The sequence below is a fragment of the Rhincodon typus genome, chromosome 3 (genome assembly GCF_021869965.1).
Source record: "Rhincodon typus isolate 14 chromosome 3, sRhiTyp1.1, whole genome shotgun sequence".
NCBI lineage: Eukaryota > Metazoa > Chordata > Chondrichthyes > Orectolobiformes > Rhincodontidae > Rhincodon > Rhincodon typus.
Window position 1 is genome coordinate 108,463,746 of NC_063334.1, and position 24,097 is coordinate 108,487,842.

Consider the following 24,097-nt stretch of genomic DNA (forward strand, 5'->3'; position numbering starts at 1 on the left):
AAATTGTTATTTATTGATAAGGTGTATTGCAGACTAAGAGAGAATATTAATATTCACTGCCTATTTATTCAAGGAAGGGACTTTCTTTTCCTTAAATTTAAAGATGAACAGGTAGTTATGTTGGATTTATAGTGTTGTTGGTAGTTGTTGGGATAAGATACACCAGTAAAGTATTCAAGAAGACAAGACTTAATAGGCAGAATGGCATGAATTCATGCAAACTATGGGCCTGATTTCACGACTGAGGTAGGCAGCCCAAGTCAGGAACTTACCCGATGCAGTGGATGCATGTTTTGCTCCGGGGAGTGAGGTGTGGCATGGAATCAGACCTGCCTATCCTCAGCAGCCACAAGTGTGGGTGAGTGCCCAGGCAGGCTTGTGAAAAGACAGTGAGACATTATCAAAAAAGATCATGGGTGGTAAAGAACTTGCTGCAACGTACTAAAGATGCCAATCAAACAAAGTCAACAATTTACTTCACTTGTCAGAAGAGATTCTCTGCTGCGCTAATGCTTTTATTTGACTGAGCTCTCATCCACGCATGTGTAATGTGGACAGGTGGGAAGCCAGTCAATGTCTCAATACTTATTTGGACTTAAAGATGTGTAGTATTTGAAGCCGCTGCTATTGATACTTGAATGGTCAGTCTGGTAGACACTTTCAATGAATTTTGGGAACAGCAGTTTTTCTGCATTCAAGACATTTCTGAATGGTTGTCTTCCTTCTCAACTGTTCCACACTTGCCATTGTTAAGATATGGTGAATTGTTTACGTACATAGTGCATACTGGCTCAATCGGCAGGGAAGGGGCACAAGTTGATACTGAGTTGACATGGAAAGCTAGAGGAGTGTCAAGAGGAAAGACTTAGCATGGAAAGTATAAGGAGTGATAGGATGTGACCATGGAGCATGGTTAAGCCCCTTTGAATTGACTTGCCTTTCAAAATGTTCTCTCAACTGCGATACAGCTCACGAATCCTCTGACATGTTGTGAACCAGGAGTCCTCAAGAAGTTGATCCCAATAGATGAAAATAGCTGGGAGGCTGGGGTGGGAAAGAGCTATTCCCGCAATACAGCCAGCCAGGTTGGCGATGCAGGATGTGGGCTTACACTGCAAAACCACAAAAGCGTAAAGCCAGGAATTGGTGCAGGTATTTCATGATTCAGGTCTCGCTACATTTTTAAAAGGCTCTGGAGTCGTCCCGACTGTGCAAAGGTTTGGCCCTTAATGCACCTTTCGAACGAATTAATGTCACCATTTCATTTATTCCCAGTCCAGAGGAAGTACTTATTGATCACCAGAATAAACAACTGGTTGGATCTTTGGCTCCTCAGCTGCTCTTAACAGTGAAAGTAGTTAAACAAACACTGGTGCAATCCATCAAGATCCTGAACATTAAATACAAGCAGTGGAGGGCTCTTGTGACACAATGGTAGTGTCCCTATCTCTGAGCCAGGAAGTCTGGGTTCAAGTCCCACCTATTCCAGAGGTGTGCAATAACATTTTTGAACGGGTTGATTAGAAATACTTTAAATACAATCAGAGCAGATCTGTCTTGGTGAATTCCATGTAACAAAGTGGGTGGATCCTTACTGCCCCATGGGCTATGACGGTCATAATATTCAAAGACTGAAGTGTTACAAAGGTATCTCAGCTGTGCAAGGCAGCATAGGGGATGATGATTACATTTCACCACTTGCTACAGTAGTGCTGACCACTTCATTGTATTGATTGAATACTGGTTCTGACACACAGAACTGACAGAATCCAATATCTCTACCCGTGCTCCACTGGATGGCTAGTGGAGCAGTGGTAAACTCTCTGGCTGTGATTGCACCCTGACTGAATACATATTGGCAGATCAACAAGGCAGAGAGTGCATTTTTGTGTGTAAGAACCATGAACACTGTTTATGCCAGCAGACTGTATTCCTGTGAAATGTTTTATCAGCTGAGTGCCTTGTGACTGATGATTATCTGGAAGAAATACAAGTCTTCAATGTTGCAACACAGTGATGATAATCAATGTCCCATCCCTTAAAGTAACATAGACACATATAGAAAATAGGAGCAGAAGTAGATCATTTGGCACTTTGAGCCTGCTGCACCTTTCAAAAAGGCCATGGCTGATCATTCAACTCATTATCCTGGTTCATCTTTCTCCACATACCCTTTGATCCCTTTAGCCCTAAGAAATATATCAATGTCTTTCTTGAAAATATTCAATGTTTTGGTCTAATCGCTTTCCGTGGCAGAGAATTCAACAGGCCCACTACTCTCTGAGGGAAGAAATTTCTCCTCATCTCATCTTAAATGGCCTACCCCCATATCCTGATTCTGGACTGTATTGGGATCATCCTTCATGTGTTTTCCTGCCTAGTCCTGCTAGAATTTTACAGTTTTCTAAGAGATCCCTCTACCTCATTCTTCTAAACTCCAATGAATTAGCCCCAACCGATCCTGTCTCTCTTCATACTGTCACATAATTCCGTCATCCCAAGAAGCAGTCTGGTAAGTCCACAATGCACTCCCTCCATAGCCAGAAATCCTTCCTCAGATAAGGAGATCAAAACTGTACTCAGTACTCCAGGTGTGGTCTCACCAAGGCTCTGTGCAATTGCAACAAGACATCCTGCTCCTGTACTGGAATCCTTTCGACGCATACCATTTGTCTTCATCATTGCCTGCTGCACCTGCACGCTTACTTTCATTGACTGGTGTACAAGGACACCCAGTTCTCATTGCACCTCCCCCTAGTATCAAATACGAAGGCACTCACATGCTGTGTTTTAATCTGTTTACAATGTACGTGCAATGGATTTGGTGCAGGGCATAGCTTGAAAACAATCATCAAAAGCATGATGTCAAGGCAAAGGAAGTCACTATCAGAGGATTTTCCACAGCTAAAAAGAATTTACTTGCGTTTGATTTCAACTTAATTACATCCAAAGATTTAATGACTTGCACATAAACTTCATTTTAAAACTCTTCATCATCGACATCATATTCTAAGTTCTCATGCATAAATTTCATGCCTTTAGGATTCAGAAGGGACCTCCTGCCACCTGTGAAATATGGTCTGCCTGCATGCGTACAAATTAGAACAGAATCAAAACAATTTGACAGAAACTATCAGCTTGGGAACCGAACAGCTAGAAGGAATAAAGACTAAATACAATCAGGAGCCAAGAAGAGATAGTTAAAGTGGGCAATGTTCACATGGGCTAAAGGGTGAGAGGCGGAGCAGCTATACGTGGACATTGTGGACTACCCAGTGACAACCGCAACACAAGCCTCAAATGATTGTGTGATCAGGTAAATTATATAAAAATAAGACTTTAACATGTGGTATGACTCCAGGAATAGTGCGGATCGATTCACAGCGCGCTATCCCATTCGGTTGCAACACCATTGACGTGACATTTTTAGGTCTACCTCAAGAGTTTCAAATATAACACTATGCTACAGGAATGTCCAAGGAGGGACAATAACCTGGTACATTTCACATACTAAATACCCTTGAGATTCAATTTGAATGCATTCTCATTTTGCCTTAAAACAGCAGCAACATCCTCAAAATAGAACTGTCCATTATCTTTGGCTTTGCAGCTATCTCCATTTTGAAAGGGGCTTATCACAACGTGTCTCAAGTTTTCAGTGGATTGAAATGTTAGGAGGTTAACTTTCAGAAGATGCCCATGTAAGTTAAACGAGAAAGCAGTCCCACAGATGATCCCGAAATAATCTCGGCAGCTGCTGCTAGACAACCCGACGTTCTGCAATCATTGCCACCGTCTCACGTTGGCAGTGTGGCCTGGCACACTGCAACACAACTGGCAGCTGCTCAAAAGTCAAAATCTAGTGGCCATTCTGTTACACACAAAGCCAAGAACCATTAGCATCATGAAGAACAGCTAATAAATGCGAGTCTTTCTTTCTGTTTTGTGACACCATCTGGGGTGCCAACTTTTGGACAAGGCGTTAAACCAAGGCGCTGTGTGCTCCTCACACAGAGCCATAAAAAAAATCCCCTGGCACTCTGTGGAAGAAGACCATGGGAGTTTTCCCTGGTGCCCTCGCCAATTTTATCCCTCAAATAACATCACTGAAACAGATTAGCTGGTAATTGCCACATTACAATTTGCAGGAGCTTGCTGCGTACAAAATACATGGCTGCATTTCAAACATTACAATGGTGAGAACATTTGAAAAGTACTTCACTGGCAGAACAAAAGAGCAAAGTCCCGAAAGGTGTGAAACAATTGCAACACAGAGCCAGTTTAACTCCATCCACTGCTGAATCAGCATAAATTAAGAATTAAAGATGGGACTGCCCTTGCTTGTTCAGCTGTGATCGACACTGGACCCCACATGTACCAAGGTAGCGAGGGCCATCCCTAAATGTGAAAGAATTACATACTCAGTTTGAAAAAAAGTTGCAAAATGTAAGACAACTACCATACAACCAGCACTTTGCTTCAAATTAATACTGCAGAGATCCTGGGTGTTACTTCCAACAATGAGTGTAAAATTCATTTGCACTCAAGCAGCCAGGTATCTGATGACTTCTACCTTTTAACGATACACTGTTTCCTGTCTGGATTCAGATTGTAGATGCACTCAATAGCAAATAGCAAAATGTTAAGCAATTCTCTCAAAGTGCATTCCAGTGGCAGGAACACTGGCAGCCCTCACATCTCCAATGCTGCACATCTTAATCGAATAGAAGAGACATCATCTGAATGTGCTGCTCTGTGACTTCTGTTTACGTGCGGACCGTAAAAGTGCTGCAGAAATTAGATTTTTTTTTAATTATCCACGGTGAATGAACTAGATAGTAATTAAGTGGAATAGCAGGCTGAGATTTTCAAGAATGGGTTATTTTGGGAAGTGCTTTATAAATGAATAAAGAAAATTATGGGGTTGTATAGCTTTAGTGAGCCATCAATTTTGTTGTTCATGTCACAGCTGTAACGATTCAAATGTAAACAGTTACTGTACAATGTGAAATTTGTTTAAATTTAATTCCAGTTTTAAAACTTCAATTCACTGCGAATTTGTTCTTGCAGTTTTAAACATCAGAATTATATTTTTGAATTTGTCACACCAAAAATCAATCTGCATGTGATCTGCTTCTGAGATTTATTTTCAATTTAAGACAAAGTCTGCAATTGCATGTACGTAAGACCAATTAAAGGTGTCTGCACTGACTCCAGTTATATAATGTTTGTTTTCCCTAAAATAAAGAAGCAGGACTGTACATTTATTTCCAAAATAACAGTTGTCCCTTATTTTCCTGTAAAATTCTACAATAACTGTATTTATGCAGCACCAGTAGTTGAAGACACTTCACAGAAGCATTAAACACAATTTGACGACAGGCCACCGAAAATAGGGGGTCTGGTGTTTTATAATCCAGGTCCCTCTGGGGACAATTCAATCAGGAGTGCACTTCAGATAACGGAGAACTAACAACGTGACATTGGCTGCCTTAATTTCTCTGCTCCACTCACCCCTGTCTCTCTCTGAACTTGCTGCACTCTGTCTGCACACCTCGAACACTGATTTTGTTATCAAACCTGCCAATAAGGATGGTGCTGCTGTCATCTGGCATAGCAACGTCTACTGTTGCAGAGGATGAGCACCAAATCTCACACATTTCCTCCTCTAACACCCCTGGGCCATTGACCCAGCAGTGAACATCGAACTGTCGTTTTCAGGGCTATCATTGATCATATCTCCTCTGGAGCTCTCTCCTGCACAGCTGCCTGCCTTAAAGTCCCTCAAACCCCCAAGGATCTCCTTCCCAAAACCCACAAAGAGGACTGGCAGATTTTCTTTATTCATTCACGGGATGAGAGCATCGCTGGCTAGGCAGCATTTATTGTCCATCCCTAATTGCCCAGAGGGCAGTTAAGAGTCAACCACATTGCTGTGGGTCTGGAGTCACGTGTAGGCCAAACCAGGTAAGGATATCAGTTTCCTTCCCTAAAGGACATTAGTGAACCAGGTGGGCTTTTCCCAATAATTGACAATGGATTCATGGTCATCATTAAACTCATAATTCCAGATATTTATTGAATTCAAATTCCACCTTCTGCCATGGCGGGACTTGAACCCTGGTCCCCAGAACATTATCTGGGTTTCTGGATTAACAGTCCATCGATAATACCACTAGGCCATCACCTTCCCCAGATCTGTCAGTTCAGTCTGCTCCAGCCTCACTGAACTTATTTCTTCCCATTTTGATTCTATTTTGTCTCCCCTTGTTCAGTGTCTTCCCACACACATTCACAATTCTTCTGACTCTTTATTAGTTCCACGATTTCCAGTTTTCTGGCTTGGGTCACCTCATCCTCATCATGGATGTACAATGCCTCTACATGCCCATTCCCCATCAGGATTGCCACCACCACTCATCTTTGCTTGGCTGAGATCATTCTCACTTTGAACAACTTCAACTAAACTAGTCCCATTTTCTCCAAGTCAAAGCTGTGGACATGAGGCATGCAATGGGCACCATTTAAACCTGTCTCTTTGTCAGGTAAGTGGAACTTTCCTTATCCAGTCCTACTCGGGACCCTATCCACAACTCTTTCTCTGATACATCAAGGGTGCCATCAGTGTTGGTTCATGCTGTCGGCCAGAATTGAGAAAAAAAACATCAGCTTTGTTTCTAATTTGCATATTTCTCTTATCTTCATCTGGTCCATCTGTAACTCTCCCCTTTCCTTCCTTGACTTCACTGTTTCCATTTCTGAGAATAGGCTACCTAAGAATATCCATTAAAAGCGCACCGACTCCGACAGTTACCTTGACTACCCATCCTCATACCCTGCTTCCTGAAAAGATTCCATTCCATCCTCCCAGTTTCTCCATCTCTGTCACATTTGATCTGAAGATACCACGTTCTACCAGGCTGCCTTGGTCATGACCTTCATTTTCCTCAACCAGAAATTCCCTAGTCTGGTTATGTCTGACTCTTCTCAGCCCTCACACCTTCCCCTTTTTTTTCCCAAGCCAATGATACAGTTCTCCTTGTCCTTACTTTCTGTTTCACCATTCCCAACAATCAAAGGAAAACCCTCACCACTTCAGCCACCTCCAACAGGATACCACCACCAAATGCAAGTTCCCCTCCCCTCCACTGTCAGCATTCTGCAGCGACCATTCATTCCCTGACACCCTCTTCCACTCCTTCATTATTTCTAACACTTCCTCAACTCCCCATGGCACCTTCCCATACAATCACAGGAGGTTTAACACTTGCTCCTCCCTCCTCACTGTCCAAGGCCCCACACAGATCTTCAGGTGAAGCAGTATTTTACTACTAATCTACTGTATTTGCTGCTCTCAATGCTTTCTCCTTTCTATTGGCAAGATCAAACATAGACCATATGACCACTTTGTGGAACACCACCATTCTGTCTGTAAGAACGATTCTGACCTCTTAGTTGTTTCCCATTTCAATTAATCATCGTGCTCCCGCGCTGACATTTTCTTCCTGGGCCTGCTACAGTGTGCCAACAATGCTCAACACGTAGGAACAACACCTCACTTTCTGCTTAGGCACCTTTCAGCTTCTAGGACTTAGTATTGCATGCAGAAGCCTCAGGGTATGCCCTCTGATCTCCATTTTGATTACAAACCCCAGCTCTGCCTTTCGATATCTTTCTCATTAGAGCAGACATATTTTCTTCTTTTCACACCTATCATTTCCACCTATTACGCATCTCCATTTCTCCTTTACCACCATTCCTTTTCTCTTTTGCTCTGGGCACCCTCACCATCTGTTCCACTCACTCCTCCTACCCCTCTGTCAACAGCAAAAAAACAACACAATTTTCCAGCCCTTTCAGTTCTGGCATATCAGACTCGAAACATTAACCCTGTTCTCTCTCTCCACAGATGCTGCCAAACCCATGGAATTACTCCAGTAGTTTCTATGCATATTTCAGATTATTATTTTCAGCTTTAGGATCCCAAAGATCCAAATTGTTTTTAACTCATTCAAGAAATGTGGGAATTGTTGGCTAGGCAAGCAACTCCCATCTCTAATCCCACTTAAGAAAGTAAAAATAGGTTTAAAAACACTGACCTGTCTCTCCACAAAAGAAACGGAGCCAGCGAGAATATTACTGTACTCCAGAAAGCATTGTTGAACAAATTTAAGCCACATTAAAAACCCCAAATATTGTTAGCATTCAAGAGCTACTCCTCGGTAAGCTACATCTTCCCCAACAAAAAGTATACCTGGTTGGGCCTGAAGTTAGCAAATCAAAGCCTGTGTAAGACAATAGATATTCTAAAGCATATAGAAAGTTAAGAAAGAACTGAAAGACCGTATGTATTCTAAAATATACAGACATTTGTTAAAGAACTGAACATGCATTTGAAGTCAGGGAAAACAGTCAATTACAATGTTAGCTAGGTTATAGGAAAAATAGACAAAATACAATTTTATCACTCGCAGAAAATCCAGTTTAAATTTTAATTATCGTTACAGTAAAATATTTTAAGTAGGGTGTCCATCACTTTATTAAAGTGGCATTTGTCTTACTTTGACAAGTGAAGACTAAGAGTTAACAAAATGACTCTGTCGCAGTAACGGAATGATAACTATCTTCCCTGTGTCTCAGCAATTAAACCTTTACCTTGACATGAAAGATGCCTAAGTACATTATGTGAGTCTGAGAAGGTTACATCTGTTCTCAATGTCTGTACATGCTGAGGCTGCATAGATAATTCTAATGTTACAGGATGGTAACTGTAATTAAGATACCGCCAGATTTGGTTTTGACCACTGTTAATTTTTACGAAGAACAACACTTTTTGACTCTAATTTTTACATTTCTAAAATTTTAGAACTTCTAAATATCTAATTCTGATTTCTATTTCTAGTATTTTAGAGTTTTTATCTGTCAAATTTTACATAGGTTATAGGCCTCACTGATTACAGGGAAGCCAAGTTTGTGAGGACTGCGGCAGATATGTCTTCGTTTGTCACAAGTCTGCATTTTAACATTAGAACATGATCCTCGGGGATGTGAATTCCGATTAATTGTGGTCTAGGCTTATCAGTACGAGCTCATCTTATTAAATTCTGCATTATGTTGTTTTTTTCTGATTGTTTGAAAAAGAAACGCTGTTTTGCAGTTTTGAGGATCGTATGTGTCTTTCTTTCAGTGATACTCTCATTGCTGTGAAAAAATACAAGTCTGTACATGCTACGATGTGAATTGTCATTGTCTTTTTCTTTCATAAAAATTAAACTATTAAAATTCCTTAACCTCTTACTTACAGGAAGGTAACTCTACTGCCCCTTAAACCTTTCTTCAACTGTATTTCTTTATATGGGTTCCTTCAAGGTATTGTCTCAGTGAAACAATTTTTTTTCCTATTTGTTCATGAGGTGTAGAAGCCTTGGTGACTTGCTGCAGTGCATCATGTTGATTGTAGACACTGCTGCCACTATCACTGGTAAATGAGGTTTTCATTAAGCAGGTTGTTTTGGCTTCATGCCATTAAACATCTTCAGTGTTGTTGGAGCTGCAGGAATCCAGGCAAATGGAAAGAATTTTATCACACCACTGACTTGCGACTTGTTGGTCACAGACAGGCTTTGGGGTGAGAGTATGAAGAGAAGCAGTAGGATGATGAGGAGGGCAGATCATTTAAGACTGGGAATGATGAAGAAGTTCTTTACTGGGACGGTGGAGAATCTTTGGATCTCTCTACTCCAGAAAGCTGTAAAAGCTCAATCATTGAGCATGTTTAAGATAGAAATCAATAGTCTTCTGGAGACGAATGACTTCAAGAGATTTGGAGGTAATATGGGAAAGTAGCATTGAGGAGATAATCATCTATTAACTCAAGTAGCATGGCAAGCTCAATGGGCTGAGGGGCCTAATTCTTTTCCTATGTTTCTTTGAGGCACTCTTGAGAGTTTCAAGCTGCTGACCTGTCACTGTAACCACAATATTTATGTGGCTGGTTCAATTGAGCTTCTGATCTGTCATAATCGCAGGATGCTGATAAAGCTGGATACAGCTATAGTAATGCTACTGAATGTCATGGGTAGATGGTTAATGCTCTCTAGTTGGAGATGGCCATTGTCTGACATTTACATGGCAAGTCACTTATCAGACCAAGTCTGAATGTTATGCATGTCTTATTGAAACCATCTAAGCCTGCATGCAGCATCTAAATAGTTGTAAATGGCTCTGAACACCGCAATTATCAGCGAACATCCCCCTTCTGACCTTATGATGGAGGGAAGATCATTGGTAAATTCCCTGAAGATGGTTATGCCTACAACGTTGACCTGGGCTACCTGAACAAAGATGTTCTTGAGCTCAGATGACCGACCTCCAACAACCACAACCATCTTTGCTTGTGCTAGGTACAATTTAAGCCACTGGAAAGTTTCCCCCCAACTTGAATTTTGCTAGAGCTCCTTGATGCCACATTCAGTTAAAAAAAAGCTGTCTTGATGTCAAGGGTAGTAAGCCTCACTTTTCCTTAAATTCATCTATCTTTTCCATTTTTGGATGAAGACTGTAATAAAGTCTTCAGCTGAAGAGTCCTGGCAGAAGTGATACTGAGCATCAGTGAATTGTCTGTCACTTGACAGCCCTGTCGATGATACCTTCTATCACTTTGGAATCACTACTAGAACAGCTTGACTGGTTCAACAATGCAAGTTCTCAGCACTGCAGCTGGGATGTCTTCAGGGGCTGCATGGGATTTGTGCAATTTCTAGTGTAGTAACGTGTTTCTTGATATCAGGTGGCACAGACTAATTTAGATGGAAACCAGTACCTAAGATAACGGGGACCTCAGACCCAATCATCCTCTCTGTAGCTCTGGCCAAAATTGATTTCAGCTCTGGATCGGATTAGGGATTTTTCAGTGGTGTCCTCCTCTTACTAATCATTCGGTTGCCCATCATAATTTTTAACACAATGTGGAAAGACTGCAGAGCTTCAGTCTAATCCAATGGTTGTGCGGTCACTTATCTCTGTTGTTTTCACTGTTGAGAATGCATTTCGTCCTGTGTTGTAATTACACCATGTCTTGTAGGAGGAGAGAGAGGTAGAAAGCCCAAGAGGTTTAGGCAGGCAGTTTGAGAGGTGAGGGTTAGTGCAACTGAAGGCACAGTCACCATGATGGACTGAATGTAGATAGGGATGTATAAGATATGAGAATCAAAGCAGAACTCGATCCTATTAAAAGACTTAATTGCAGTAGCAATCAACTGATACCATTGGGAACAGACAAATTTAACACTTTGTGATAAAGATTCTACTTTTGCAACTATGTGGCCTGCTAACTGAAGAGAGGCAGGGTGTAAAACCACAGTCATCCTGCTCTGTATGGCTCAAGCTTCACACAAATCAGTCAAATATGCCACTGAACTGCTCGAAAGATCCAGCATTACAGCTTCACCCTAATTCCACGATGTCAGATGTAGCACTGCGAATTCTTTTAAAATGATGTTGATTTTTTTAAAAGGCACTGCTGTCAAAAGCAATGAAATGGACAGGCCACTCAGCAGTGAAATTGCCAAGAATAGACCGAATCAAATACTTTAGTCTTGACACTCTCCTCTACTGAGTCCTTGATGCTGGATACATTTTCAATGAGCCAGTCATTCATGGAAAGATAACAACTGAAAATATTGTTTGTGTATATCACTGTTCACCAACTTGTCTGCCATGAGCCACATATGGTACATGCTAATATGGCGAATTGCTTTTCTGATTACTAAATCAAAAATAATGGACAACGTGATTGGATTTGTATACTCAGAAACCACTTCTGGATGGAGTTTACATATTTATTGCTCTTGCTTATAAAATACTACAATAAAAAGCAAAGTATGAAAATGTTTTCTGATTATTGTGAGTTTTCTCACTTCACAGCACATGAATGATGCTGGACGCTTACATAAATACATATGTGCAGAACAGCGTCCTGTATTCTGGGTGTATAGAGTAATGGAATCGTACAGCATGGAAACAGACCCTTTGGTCCAACCAGTCCATGATGAAAGTAATACCAAACTAAACTAGTTCCACCTGCCTGCTCCTGGCCCATATCCCTTCAAACCTTTCCTATTCATGTACTTATCCAAACGTCTTTCACACATTGTAATTATACCCACATCCATCATTTCCTCGGGAAGTTCATTCCACATGTGAACCAGCCTCTGTGTAGAAAAAAATTACCCCTCATGTCTTTTTTTAAACCTTTCTCCTCTCACCTTAGTCTTGAAATCCACCATCCCAGGGAAAAGACAACTACGATTAACCCTTTCTATGCCCCTCATTATTTTATAAATTTCCATAAGGTCACCTCTCAACCTCCTACACTCCAGTGAAAAAAGCACCCCCTATCCAGCCTTTCCTTATAGGTCACACCTTCCATATATAGCAACATCCTGGTAAATCTCTTCTGAATCCTTTCCAGCTTAATAATATCCTTCCTATAATTGGGCGACCAGAACTGGACACAGTTTTCCAGAAGAGGTCTCACCAATGTACTTCCTCTATAACCTCAACATGACATCCCAACTCCTAGACTCAAAGGACTGAGCAATGAAGGCAAGCATGCTTAACGCCATTTTAACCGCCCTGTCTACAGGTAACGCAAACTTCAAAGAACTATGTACCCGAATCTCTAGGTCCCTCTGCCCCGCAACATTATCCAAGGCCCTACCATTAATTGTATAAGTCCTACCCTTGTTTGGAGAGTTGACAGAGACCAACAAGCTGAACAGCCTCCTCTCCTTCAACAACATTTCTGAGATTCTGTGAAGTGGCTATAATAATACTTGGGCTTATTGCCCTGAGGAACCCTGCTGGTGATATCCTAAAGCTGAGATAACTGACTTCCAACAACCAGGGCAATATTTTTCTGTGCTGGGCACGGTTCCAGCCCACAGACAGGTTTTGGGCAATTCCTAGTACCTTCAATTTATGAGGGCTCCTTGATGCCACACTTGGTCAAATGCTGCCTTGATGTCAAGAGCAGTCATTCTCAGGAGCTCAGCTCTTTTTTTTTGGATTAAGGTTGTAGCGTCCAATTGCTCACCTACCCCTGTTCCAAAAGGGACTATGTCAGCGAACTGCCAATGGGCCGGTTAGTCACTGGACCTACAGCCGTGAGCTGCAGGGAAGCGAGAGTGAAGGAGGCTGGGACTTTTGCCTCATAGTGGGTGAGATTCCACCCTGTTGAACTGTGGGTCAATCTGACAGGCTGGTAGCACCAGCAGACCCTGGCACTGCCAAAAGTTTGTGGGTGTGGTACTGCTGGGTCCACAACCAGTTCCATGAGGATTTGCAGCAAGGTGCATCTGGAACAACAGGCAGTGGCCCTCACCGCCCCCTCCGCCCCATCTCCCCAGGGAAGAAGGGTGCGAGTTGGGAGGAGGATGAGATTTGGAGAGCTGAGGGGTGGGGTAGTGCAGTGGTTTCCCCGATGCAAAAAGAGCATCCCCTTAAGAATAGGACCCGACTACTTCCTTCCTATTGTTTCAAAGCCTTTAGAAAAAGTGACTTATCCATTCTGAACTGCCAACAATGCCAACTATTTTATGAAGGGGGTGGAATAACACTCGTTATTTAATTAAATGTGATTGGCAGGCTGTCGATTTTAGTATATTATCGTGATCAGTTTGAGGTGAATAAGAAGGAAGTGGACTGGGAACCCAGGTGATTTCACATAACACCCACACACCGCGCCCCCCCTTCCCAATAACAGGCCCAGTGCAGGGCTGTAAAATTAAGTTTGGGGTCTGCAACCAAGTGGTTCCAGGAAAAAATCAAACTGAGAACAGGTTATTGGTGTTCACATTCCAGTGAGAATGTTTGTAGACAGCACAGAAAATGTCAGGCTAAAACAAAAGGTAAGACCATAAAGATGCCTCAGAAGACACAAGGACAAACACAGTATGGGAAAAGGGAGTGAGTGTGGATTGTACTGCTCATCAAGCTGACTGTGCCATTCAATGCCTTCATAGCTCATCTTGGGCTTCAAATCTACTTTCCTGCCCAAACCCTATATCCCTGAGATAGCAAAACTCTGTCCACCTCAGTGTTAAATTAACAAGAGTCAATAGTAAATTTACAATGGCAAGAGATCTTACTTTTAACCAGACTTTCCCACAGAAGCTGGCATTGCATTTGTCCACAAAGGCAAACTTTCCTTTTCAATCTCACACTTAAAGAAAAAATAGAAGCCTTCTACACTGCATAGCTTTTTCTAGTTTTGAAACTAGCTTTATCATAGCAGGGAACTGGCAATTTGACATCATGCAAAGAAAATCCTGGAGCCAAAATCACTTTAACTATTCAAGAAAGAAGTCACAACATATCTTGAAGGAGATGGTAGTGCAGTGGTAGTACCACCTGGCCAATGAATACAGAAACTATGGTGGTTCAGTGGTTAGCATTACTGCCTCACAGTGCCAGGGTCCTGGGTTCAATTCCAGCTTTGGGCGACTGTGCAGAGTTTGCTCATTCTCCCTGTGTCTGTGTGGGTTTTCCCCTGCCCCTTGTTCCAAAGATATGTAGGTTAGGGGGATTGACCATGCTAAATTATCCACAGTGTCCAGGGATGTGTAAATTAGGTGGATTAGCCATGGGAAATGTGGGGTGGGTCTGAGTGGGTAGCTCTGTGGAGGGTTGCTGTGGACTTGATGGGCCAAATGGCCTGCTTCCACACTGTCAGGATTCTAATGCTCTGAGGGATGTGATTTCAGATCACACCTGGGCAGGTGGTGATATTTGAATTCAATAAAATGCTAGCCTACTGGCAAGCAAAATGTCACTGTTGATGATTGTTAAAAATCTATCTTGTTCACTAACATCTTGCAGTCTGCCATCCTTACTCGGACTGGTGTACAATTAATTCCAGGCCAACAGCAATGTGATTGACTTTTGCTTGGAGTAAGCGTGGGCTCTTTTGGTGCAGTGGGAATATTCCTATCTTTGGGCCAGAAAGCTTGGGTTCATGTGTTGTAGCACGTTTGAACAGGTTGATCAAAAATATCTAAATCGATTAGTTCTGACACAAACCAATTTAGCTACTGGCCTATATCCCACGGATGAGGAAAAAAAAATGATTTTCTCGGTTTTAATGACAATGCTACAAACAAATCCAAAGACTTTTATTCTGAGATATGTTGTTAAGGAATAATAGGGACACTGAGAAAAAAAATAGGTGAACCTTAACAATATGGAATGATCATCAAAGAAATCACATTCTCTGCAAAGGCTATGCAGGTTTACCTGATGAAAAACTCAATGGTGCAGACCAGATTTGATCTGTGTTAAGCCTATTTTAGCTCTGATAGTTCCCCCACACACCCTAAATGGAAGCAAATATTGGCACACACTTTTAACACTAGGACAGGAGATGCAGTTACTTGTATAAATTGCTGGAAAAGGAAAAGTGAACAACTGGCAAACAAAATGACACAAGGACAAACTGAAACAAAACCAAATGCTTTCATCAAAAGTTTGCTAGCAGCAAAAATGAATGAGTAAAAAATGTAGACGTCTTGACAGCGGTCAGATTATCTGAAACAACTATCCTTCAGTAAAATTAAAAGAGACATGCATTTGCACAGTACTTCACAAAATCCAAAAGCATTTTACAGCCAGTTGAACTAGTACAACTTGCATTTAACACAGTAAAATAGCCCAAGGAATCATGATACATTAGAATATATTAGCACAGATAGCCAACAGTTGGTTAAAGAGGTAGGTTTGTGAAAGTGGGATATTAGTCTGCCATCACAGACAAGACGCAGAAGACAGTTTAAGGACAGTTGAGGGGAGAAATACTGACAAGAAACAAAGATGTCTCACCCTGAGGAAGGAAATGAACAATAACAATAGAAATCTTGGTGACTGTATTATTAGAATCTACCAGCATAACTTGCACAACATCAGCAAAATCACTGAGCTTTTACTGGCATTCATTTAGCTTAAACTTTCTTTAACAGTAAAATTATTGAAATGTGAACAAGGTTATGAAACAAAAAGTAAATACCCAGGTACTAGAAATTAATTTTGAAACTCAGTCATCTCTGGAGCACTTTGCAAAGGTAATTAAACTGCTGAAGTAGAAAGAAGTTGAAAAGCAGCACCCCTCTCATAGAACAGCTATTCTCTCTGAATCACCCAGTTTATTTCAAGTAAACTGACAACTCCAATGAATAGCAGGAAGAAAGCTGAGGGTCAAGTCAGTCACCAATAACACATTCTTGGCAAGGTTCTTCATGTTAGATATAAAATATTTTTATTCCTAGACACATTAAAGAGATTTTATTTCCTTCAGTGGGAAAAAAAAATAAGTCCTTTCTCTCTGCAAATGTGCTAAATCAAATAAAACAGATTAATTCACAGCAGCTGACAAAATACACGCCAACGAATATTGCAAAATACTCCAAAAGAAATAAAGACATTCAGGCTGTCCACTTTCATTTAAACTGCTGGCCAGTGACTGCTTGCTCCACATTTCGTTGCTATCCGATGTCGGTCTGGCTAAGAATTGAAAGCTTAAAACTGTACCGGGAAAAGATCCCAGATAAAGTAAGTAATGGCAAGTACATACGTAAAAGGAAAGACAGTCTCAGTAAAATATAAATGCTGCATAAATGCAGCCAGGACGTACAACAAAGCAATCGCTCGCAGTGTACGCCAGAAGCATATAATTCGAAACACATAATGGAATAAAAGCTTGAATTATTCGGGAACAAGTTTTACAGATTTGACATGGTGTCCCCTTCAGTGATTTATTTGGTACATAGAATGATTTGTTAAGGAATACGTAAAACAAGATTCACTGGCATGAATTAACCCTCATGATACTGAACTAAGTGCTTTAAAGTACAGCTGTCAGGACAAATACTGGAACTCAGGATTTCAGGGTAAATCTACATGAACACAGCTGACCTTCAGTCATCCTTTTTAATATAAGAGTTGTGTTTTGAAACATACTGTGAAAATAATGAGTGTTTTACACACTGATTATACTTCTGCACTCCACTTTAGGACTAATTAGTGTAATGAAATTGCAGACATATCTAGCTTCATGCCAGATTTAAAAAGGCACAGACTCAGTTTTAGGGCAGATGATAAAGCATGTTTTGTGTCAATTGTGGTGGAACAAGTTAACTCTTGGAAGTTGAGGCCATTTCGTCACTATTTTCCTCAGTTTCAACATCAAGTATCCCTTGAGTAAGATACCAGACACATTTACAGAGCCAAGCTGCCCGTACTTCCTTGGTCGTACGACTTCAACAACACAGGAGACTATATTCTCCCATGCACTTTCCACACCTACCACCCTTTATGCCCTCTGATGCTGTTTTCTATCAATATTGTTTTAATGCAGCAGCCAAATGGAAAACTGGATGAAGAGGCCTGGAATCTAGTCATGTATCAGTTGCAGCAATTCATGGATGTAAATCAGGGGGCTTTGGAATTAAAATGATGCCAAAACAAAAACAGCTTAATTAAGACTGTCAAACTCAGCAATAAATTCAAGAGTGATTCACAGCCACTAGAATCAGAAATGAAACCACTTAAATAAAATTTACGTCAGAAAGAGGTCTTTATCCTTTCACTTGCGTCGATTTGAATCCAGGTCTCAGAGGTGAAAGGGTAGCATTCTAACCTTTCGCTCCACCCATTCCCTGCCACTTTCCTTTTTAACAGCTAAGTTCATTCCCTTGCCATTAGCTGCTATTACGAGAACCATCTGCTTGCATCACGACACCACTCAGGATTAAAAATAGACCTTTCACAAAGGCTCGGTGCTGGCCTTATCTCGTTCCCGTTTACGCTGAATTGTAAAACTTTTAGGAACAAACAAGCTAAAAACAATAGCGACTTGCTACAAAACATTGAAATCCTCTTCAGCATCTCCTGTCCTTCTTCCCCAACAAATGCCACCTTAATATGCAGAAGTGCTTCAATCAATCATCAAGGTTAATGCAGCCTAATAACACCGGTTTGGATAGAGACTGACGAATAACAGAGGAGCTCATTTGAAATTGATTACAAGTATAGCACTCAGCATTCACAATGAATGCAGCCCTCCAAAGCATTTCTGTGCACAAAACCATTAATCTTCATTATAAGCAAGGATACAGAATGAAACAGCTCAGAATGAAAGAATGAGGTGGTGTTTTGTGAATCAGATTTCTATTAATGCACAGACAAAACCTAAATTTTAGGCATATGACAGAAAATGGGCAAACTATCAAACCAAGTATTACAACTAGTCTATAAAAATTGAAATGTAAACTGCCAGTTAAAACTCACAAAACCGTAAAAACACAGTAAAATACAGCCACATTTTGCAAAGAATGCTCATGCTCATCAGACATGTTAAACATTTTAAATTGTAAATTTCAGCCAAATTCACAGTAAAGATGAAAGACTAGTAACTTCACTAGAGGCATTGTTTACCGAAAAAAAGTCATAAATTAAAGACTTCTAGATAATTACATTACATTTGGGGCTGATTTTTTATGATTTACTTCTTTTTGACAAACATTTGAAATAAAAGTTGCTTCTTTTTCATGTAGTGATGTTTCCACTTTCTTTCCGAATCTAACATATCATGAGGAAAGAACTGTTAAAGTATTTTCCCTCAATGCAACAGTAGCACTTATTTTCATGTTGCAATAATAAAGTATAAAGTGATTTGAAGGCACTGTGAGATGCAAAGAAATTCCATTACTCCAAGAGGTAAGAAGCCAGTGCACAATCTTACTGCGTATTATGTCAGTAATGATGGGCAAACCTTTCACCTTTTAATTGAAATTTCTATTCTCTTGGCTCACTGTGCAATGGAGAGAGACTTTACAGCTGCAGTACTCCTTTGTGCATGGATCAATTACTAGTCTACCTGAAAAGCCACATACCAAAATTTCACACTGAAAAACTGACCAATTTTATTCCTCCAGTTTTATTCCTTCTTCAAGTCAGAAATTAACTCAAAAATTTACTGTTAATGTTTCATATATTGGGTTAGCATGAAAATTCCTTCCAAAATATCACCATACCTTGTCTCATGCTGTGTTTTTATTGTTGTCTGCATTTTAATTGGGGTATACATTACAGTTTTCATAGACCAGTAAGGAAGCTTTGTTTTATATTTTACCCGTTTGTTATCATATGCCTGAAATTTAGATTTTACATATACATTGATAGAAATCTTATTGTCAATCACTACTCCTGTTAACATATGGGTCTGCTGACGCAGCATGCTGCTTGCACTTTTGCCGAGTAGCTGTGCTTGAGAGTGGGCAGTGAGTGCTGGCAAATTAATAGACAATAAGGGGCAACACAGCGGAGCCCGATCCTGCCTTTGCCCACTGCCCACAAACACAAACAGCTCACTGGCTAGCCAACAGGAACAAGGCTTTTTTTGAAGAATTTCTCTCCCACCATAGTTTGGCCAATTGAAACTCAATGAAGTATTCTACACTTATGCTTATTGCAATCATTGGACTTGGAATTGAAAAAATACGAAGCCCAATGATCTTCAAGATCTGTACTGCTTGGTAGCATAACATTTAACATAACATGTCCCCGCTAAATAATGTAGTGATGTCAAAATCTACTAAGTAAAAATGTGCGATTAGTATAACCCTTAAATCAAAGTAACTTACCTCAGCTGCAATGCATACTTCTATATTTCACTCCATTTATACAATAAAAAGGATACTTGTACATCCAATTATTTTTGCCAAAGATTTCACGAAACACAGAAAAATTTATTTTTATTCTCCTCGCATTAACGTACACACTACAAAAGAAACGTTGGCATATCACCATATTCCATGAAACACAAAAGACAGCAGCAGCAGCACAGTCGATAGGGTAATTGAGGACAAACAGATTGGCTCTCTTGCCCTTCACTTTGTCCACATTTCAGTCAGGAGACAATCTTGACTCACTACTCACCATTACCCACAACAATTCAGAATCCTCGAGGATTAGTAAAATTCAGACCCCATCGGCTCACAGGCTGCCAGCAAACATTATTAACTCGAGACTTCTGGCTTCATTCACCAGCGAAACTGTGATACTATGATAGAAACTAACACTTACAGAGGCACCCCTCTCCCTCCTACCTTCTCTGCAGGATACCTCGCTGTCAAGACATGCAATTGGAAGATATATAGAGTTTTGTGGAATGATTGACTTACTCTTGCTGTCTGTTCTTATGACTTCAGACTATCACATCTAAATCTTTACTCAACGCCTTCTGAATTTTGCCTTACCCGCTCATGTTAAAAGGGTAATTTTCACCCAAAATGACTCACCACCATCCCACTCCAATGAATGTGATAGAAAATCTGTCCCTATGGTATTGCAGAGGAACACCTTCAACTTAAAATTAATTCCTGAATTATTATGCTCATGTAAAATAGATCTAATCAATTTACAACAGTTCATAGTCTGCAATGTGAGTAAACATTTAAAATACCCTAAACATCGCTGCAAATTCTTTTTTGGACATAACAACAACGTCAACTTTATCACAGACAAAACTTTGCATCTCACACTTCCCCTGCAGTCTGGTGTTGACAGAGTTGTCTGGTGCAGTATGAGGTGAGCTGTTTCTTGCTGCATTGCCCCAATTCATCTCAAGCAGCAACATTGTCAAATGTACTTCAGAAACTGCAACTTTATCCTGATTTCGAATAAAAAACAGAAAACTCAGATTACACTTAAATTTATTACCACCAGGATATGACTACAAAAAGCACCAAAACCTAGAAAAATAAAAACTCGCCATCAGAAAGTCTGCAGTGCACAATATTTACACATCAAAACGCCTGGAAAACGACAAAATCCTTCAGTCATTTTCTTCCAAAGTGGACTAGAACCTAAACCAAAAAGGTGCTCCTTTTCCCAGCTTACTTTCTTTTGCCTAAATTAATTAAGAGATTTAGATGCACATTGACTGTACTTCATGACATCACGACACCTTATCTCGTTTAAAATATCAGGGTGCTTTGAGGCTTTTTAAACAAGGAATCTGTATTCAGAACTTTAACCGCTTTTTTTTTTACCGTTCTCCTCATCCAGCGAAAGATATCTTGCGATGACTTTAAGAAACACAAAATTCCATCTTATGTCATTGTTCCCAGATGCTGTCTGGCACCCTGTATCTATCGTGTACTCCATCTTAGCATTTATCCCTTTTTATCCACTAACACGTCTCTGGATTCCAAACTTCCGAACTTTCACTTTGTTTTGCCTTTTGTATTGCTTTATTTTTGTTTACGGTTGGAATCTTATCAAGGCGTTTTAAAAATGACCAGCACTATCACAACCAGCCTGGGGCGGGGGGGTCCTTTTCAGTCAAGAGAAACAAGGTGGCAGATTGTTGCAGGGTTGAAAGCTGTTATAAAGGGCGGTAAATGAAATCAATTCTCTGGATTGCCAGCTACCTGTTATTTTTGATCAGTTTCGGCAAGCCTGGCCCAGTTTACTGGAAATCTCGCCCCTGCATTGACCCCCATCCCTGACGACAAGAAAGCCAAACGTCTCCTCGCTGGCCCAAAATTTTGAAGCCCCCACCTCACAGCTAACCTTTCAGCCAACTCACCACTCTCTCTCCCACCACATCCTCTGGAAGTCTGGCTCATTTCATTGACCTGTCGGACGACTATTTTATAGATGCGTGAGGAAGAAAAGTTTACACCCTGCACAGCGAACCCAGGGCCCTGCTCAAATACGGACGTGTTAAAAGCACGATTTGAGTGTTGGGACTGAATTTCTGCCTTACGCTGAAACTCGAATATTAGTTGTGAGTTGTTATGCCTGCCTCAGAAAGTAAGGATGAGATGGGAAGCTGGTCATTACACTCAAATAGTGGAGTATGTACTTTGTGAGTAAGCTTGGAGTCCTGGGGGGAAAATGAGCACGTTTAACTCAAGGAATTCGAATTAAAACTGCAGCCTTCGCGTAGAATAAGCGAGAGACGGTAAAGGAAACGAAACAAAAAGAATCCCCGAGATTTCAAAGGGTTTGTCAGACGCTGAAGAATGGAGAAGGCAGCCGAGGCTCTCTGAGTAGGGGATGGCATTATGTCTCCACCTGAAGCAAAGCAGTAAGGGGTCCACATACTGACTTGGACGGGGCACGGCGCTAAACGTGAGACTGTCTATCCCGCCGTCACAATCCCATCACAACCAATGCCGGCCGTTGTTAGCAATGCATCCCTAACAAATTCAACAATGTGGTTGAGCCACATTTCCACAGGCAGAGAGAGAGAGAGAGGAGGGGGGGTTGGGGGGGGGGGGGGGAAGGTGTTCTGCTGTGCATGTGGTCTGCTGTCCCTCTCTCTGGTGAGCTGCCCTACTCCCTGTGTGTGTGGAAGCACATTATTCCATGTGTGTGGAAACAAATTGCTGCTGGAGCCCCGACTCTCCCACACAGTGAGCGACGGAACCGCGATCGAAAGGGGCCACACGCAACAGTTCCGAATCTGCCCAGGTACCGATTTGTATTTGCAAACTTCGGCTGAACATCTGCCCAGGAGCTGCAACTCCCATAAACCAGAGGTAGTTTCTCTTTTTGTAAAAACAAATATATATGCAGATGCACAAACCATCCTTCAGAGAATGAATCAGTAACAGGGTGAGGAGGGGAGTTACTGTGGTCGTTTTGTTATTGTCGCTTCCCATAGTTTCAAGGGGCTGGTCAAAAGGAAATAGAAGCATCACATGTGTACACTACCACCAACCTCCCAACCCAGTGACCCAAAACACCGTTCAAAATAATTCAATTGTTTCCCTTAAAGAATCCAATCAGGACAAGCAGCCCTTTGCGCGTCCCTGCCTTACTGGGTAAAACTAACAGCTAGTTTCTGAATCTCTCTCTCTCACACACACACACAAGAGGAGGAATCAGGTTGATGGCACAGAACATGTGAGACATTCCCGAGACAATTAGACAGAGAGGCAGCTGATGTAGAAATTACACTACACCCCGTATCGCCTGCGAGGTTGGAGGGTGCGGGAAGAAAAAAAAGATTTTGTTTTGTTTTGTTTTAAAGAAGAGGCAGTTTTTTTTACAAATGTAAACTCTCCTGCCAGCCTGCACAGGGCGGTAGGTTTGCTGGTGAGAATCTCCCCTCACACTTCTCACACGGTTCGGGGACGTCAATCCCACACAAAGAGACACAGGAGAGGGAGGTCACAAACACACACACACAGAAAAGTTTGCGAAACGGTGAAAAGTCTCCCAACTTGCAGCTCCCATTCAGCGAGCGAGCACACTCCAGACTTGTCTCAGAGGCACCATCTGCAAAGTACGCCTGTGAGCAAGATTTGCAAACGCTTACTTTCAGAAACAGAAACAATGCGTGTCACAGAAAATTAAACTTCGCAGATCCCTGACTGCAGCGTGAAGGGTGCACACTCACATACTCACGGCCGATGCAGACAGAGGCAGAAGGACAGAAAGAGAGAGCAGGGCTGGTGCTGTGTGCACGGAGCCGGGCTCCTAGCACCGGCTGATCCTTGCCTTGTCTCACTGACAAGCGTACACATGGCCTGGGCGCCACCACACAGACCTTACCTTTAGCAGCTGGGGAGAGAGTACTTCCCCAGGAGCCTGGACACAATGCCCCTCATTGCCAGCGGTGCCCTCTGTGCCCTGAACAAGCCCTGCACGGGGGCGGGGAGGGAGTGGGGGGCGGGTGCTGGATGCTGAAGGCGGCTCTCTCTCCCTCTGGGTCTCAGCGCTGTCGGTTTCACTGAGAGAGCAGGCTACGAGCTTCCACACGCACACATGCCCCCACCCCCCCTCCTCCTCTCCCTGCCAGAACTGAAACAGAGCGCCCGTCCTCTCATGCTGTGTCCAATCAGTGCATCTACGATGCAATGATTTAAGGGGTCAGCCATAAATAAACTTGCTGGTGAATAATGGCTTTCTACTTGTTTTCTGAAGCTGCAGTACGATAGAATGCATCTAATTACTAACAACACCGAACATATATATATATATATGTGCGTATTTCTGGCAGTTCAATGCTTTGCAGCGCCCAGCTCTGGTT

At 41.6% G+C, this 24,097-nt stretch overlaps 1 protein-coding gene across 1 annotated transcript in view; it reads right to left on the minus strand.

Annotated features, from left to right (window-relative positions):
* Positions 1-23,768, minus strand: part of LOC109932135 (teneurin-3) — a 793,882-nt gene extending 770,114 nt beyond the window's left edge. The window contains exon 1 of the mRNA XM_048594011.1: positions 23,620-23,768. The gene's annotated coding sequence lies outside the window, so the exon portion shown is untranslated. The remainder of the gene's footprint in view (positions 1-23,619) is intronic.
* Positions 23,769-24,097: the final 329 nt, after the last annotated feature.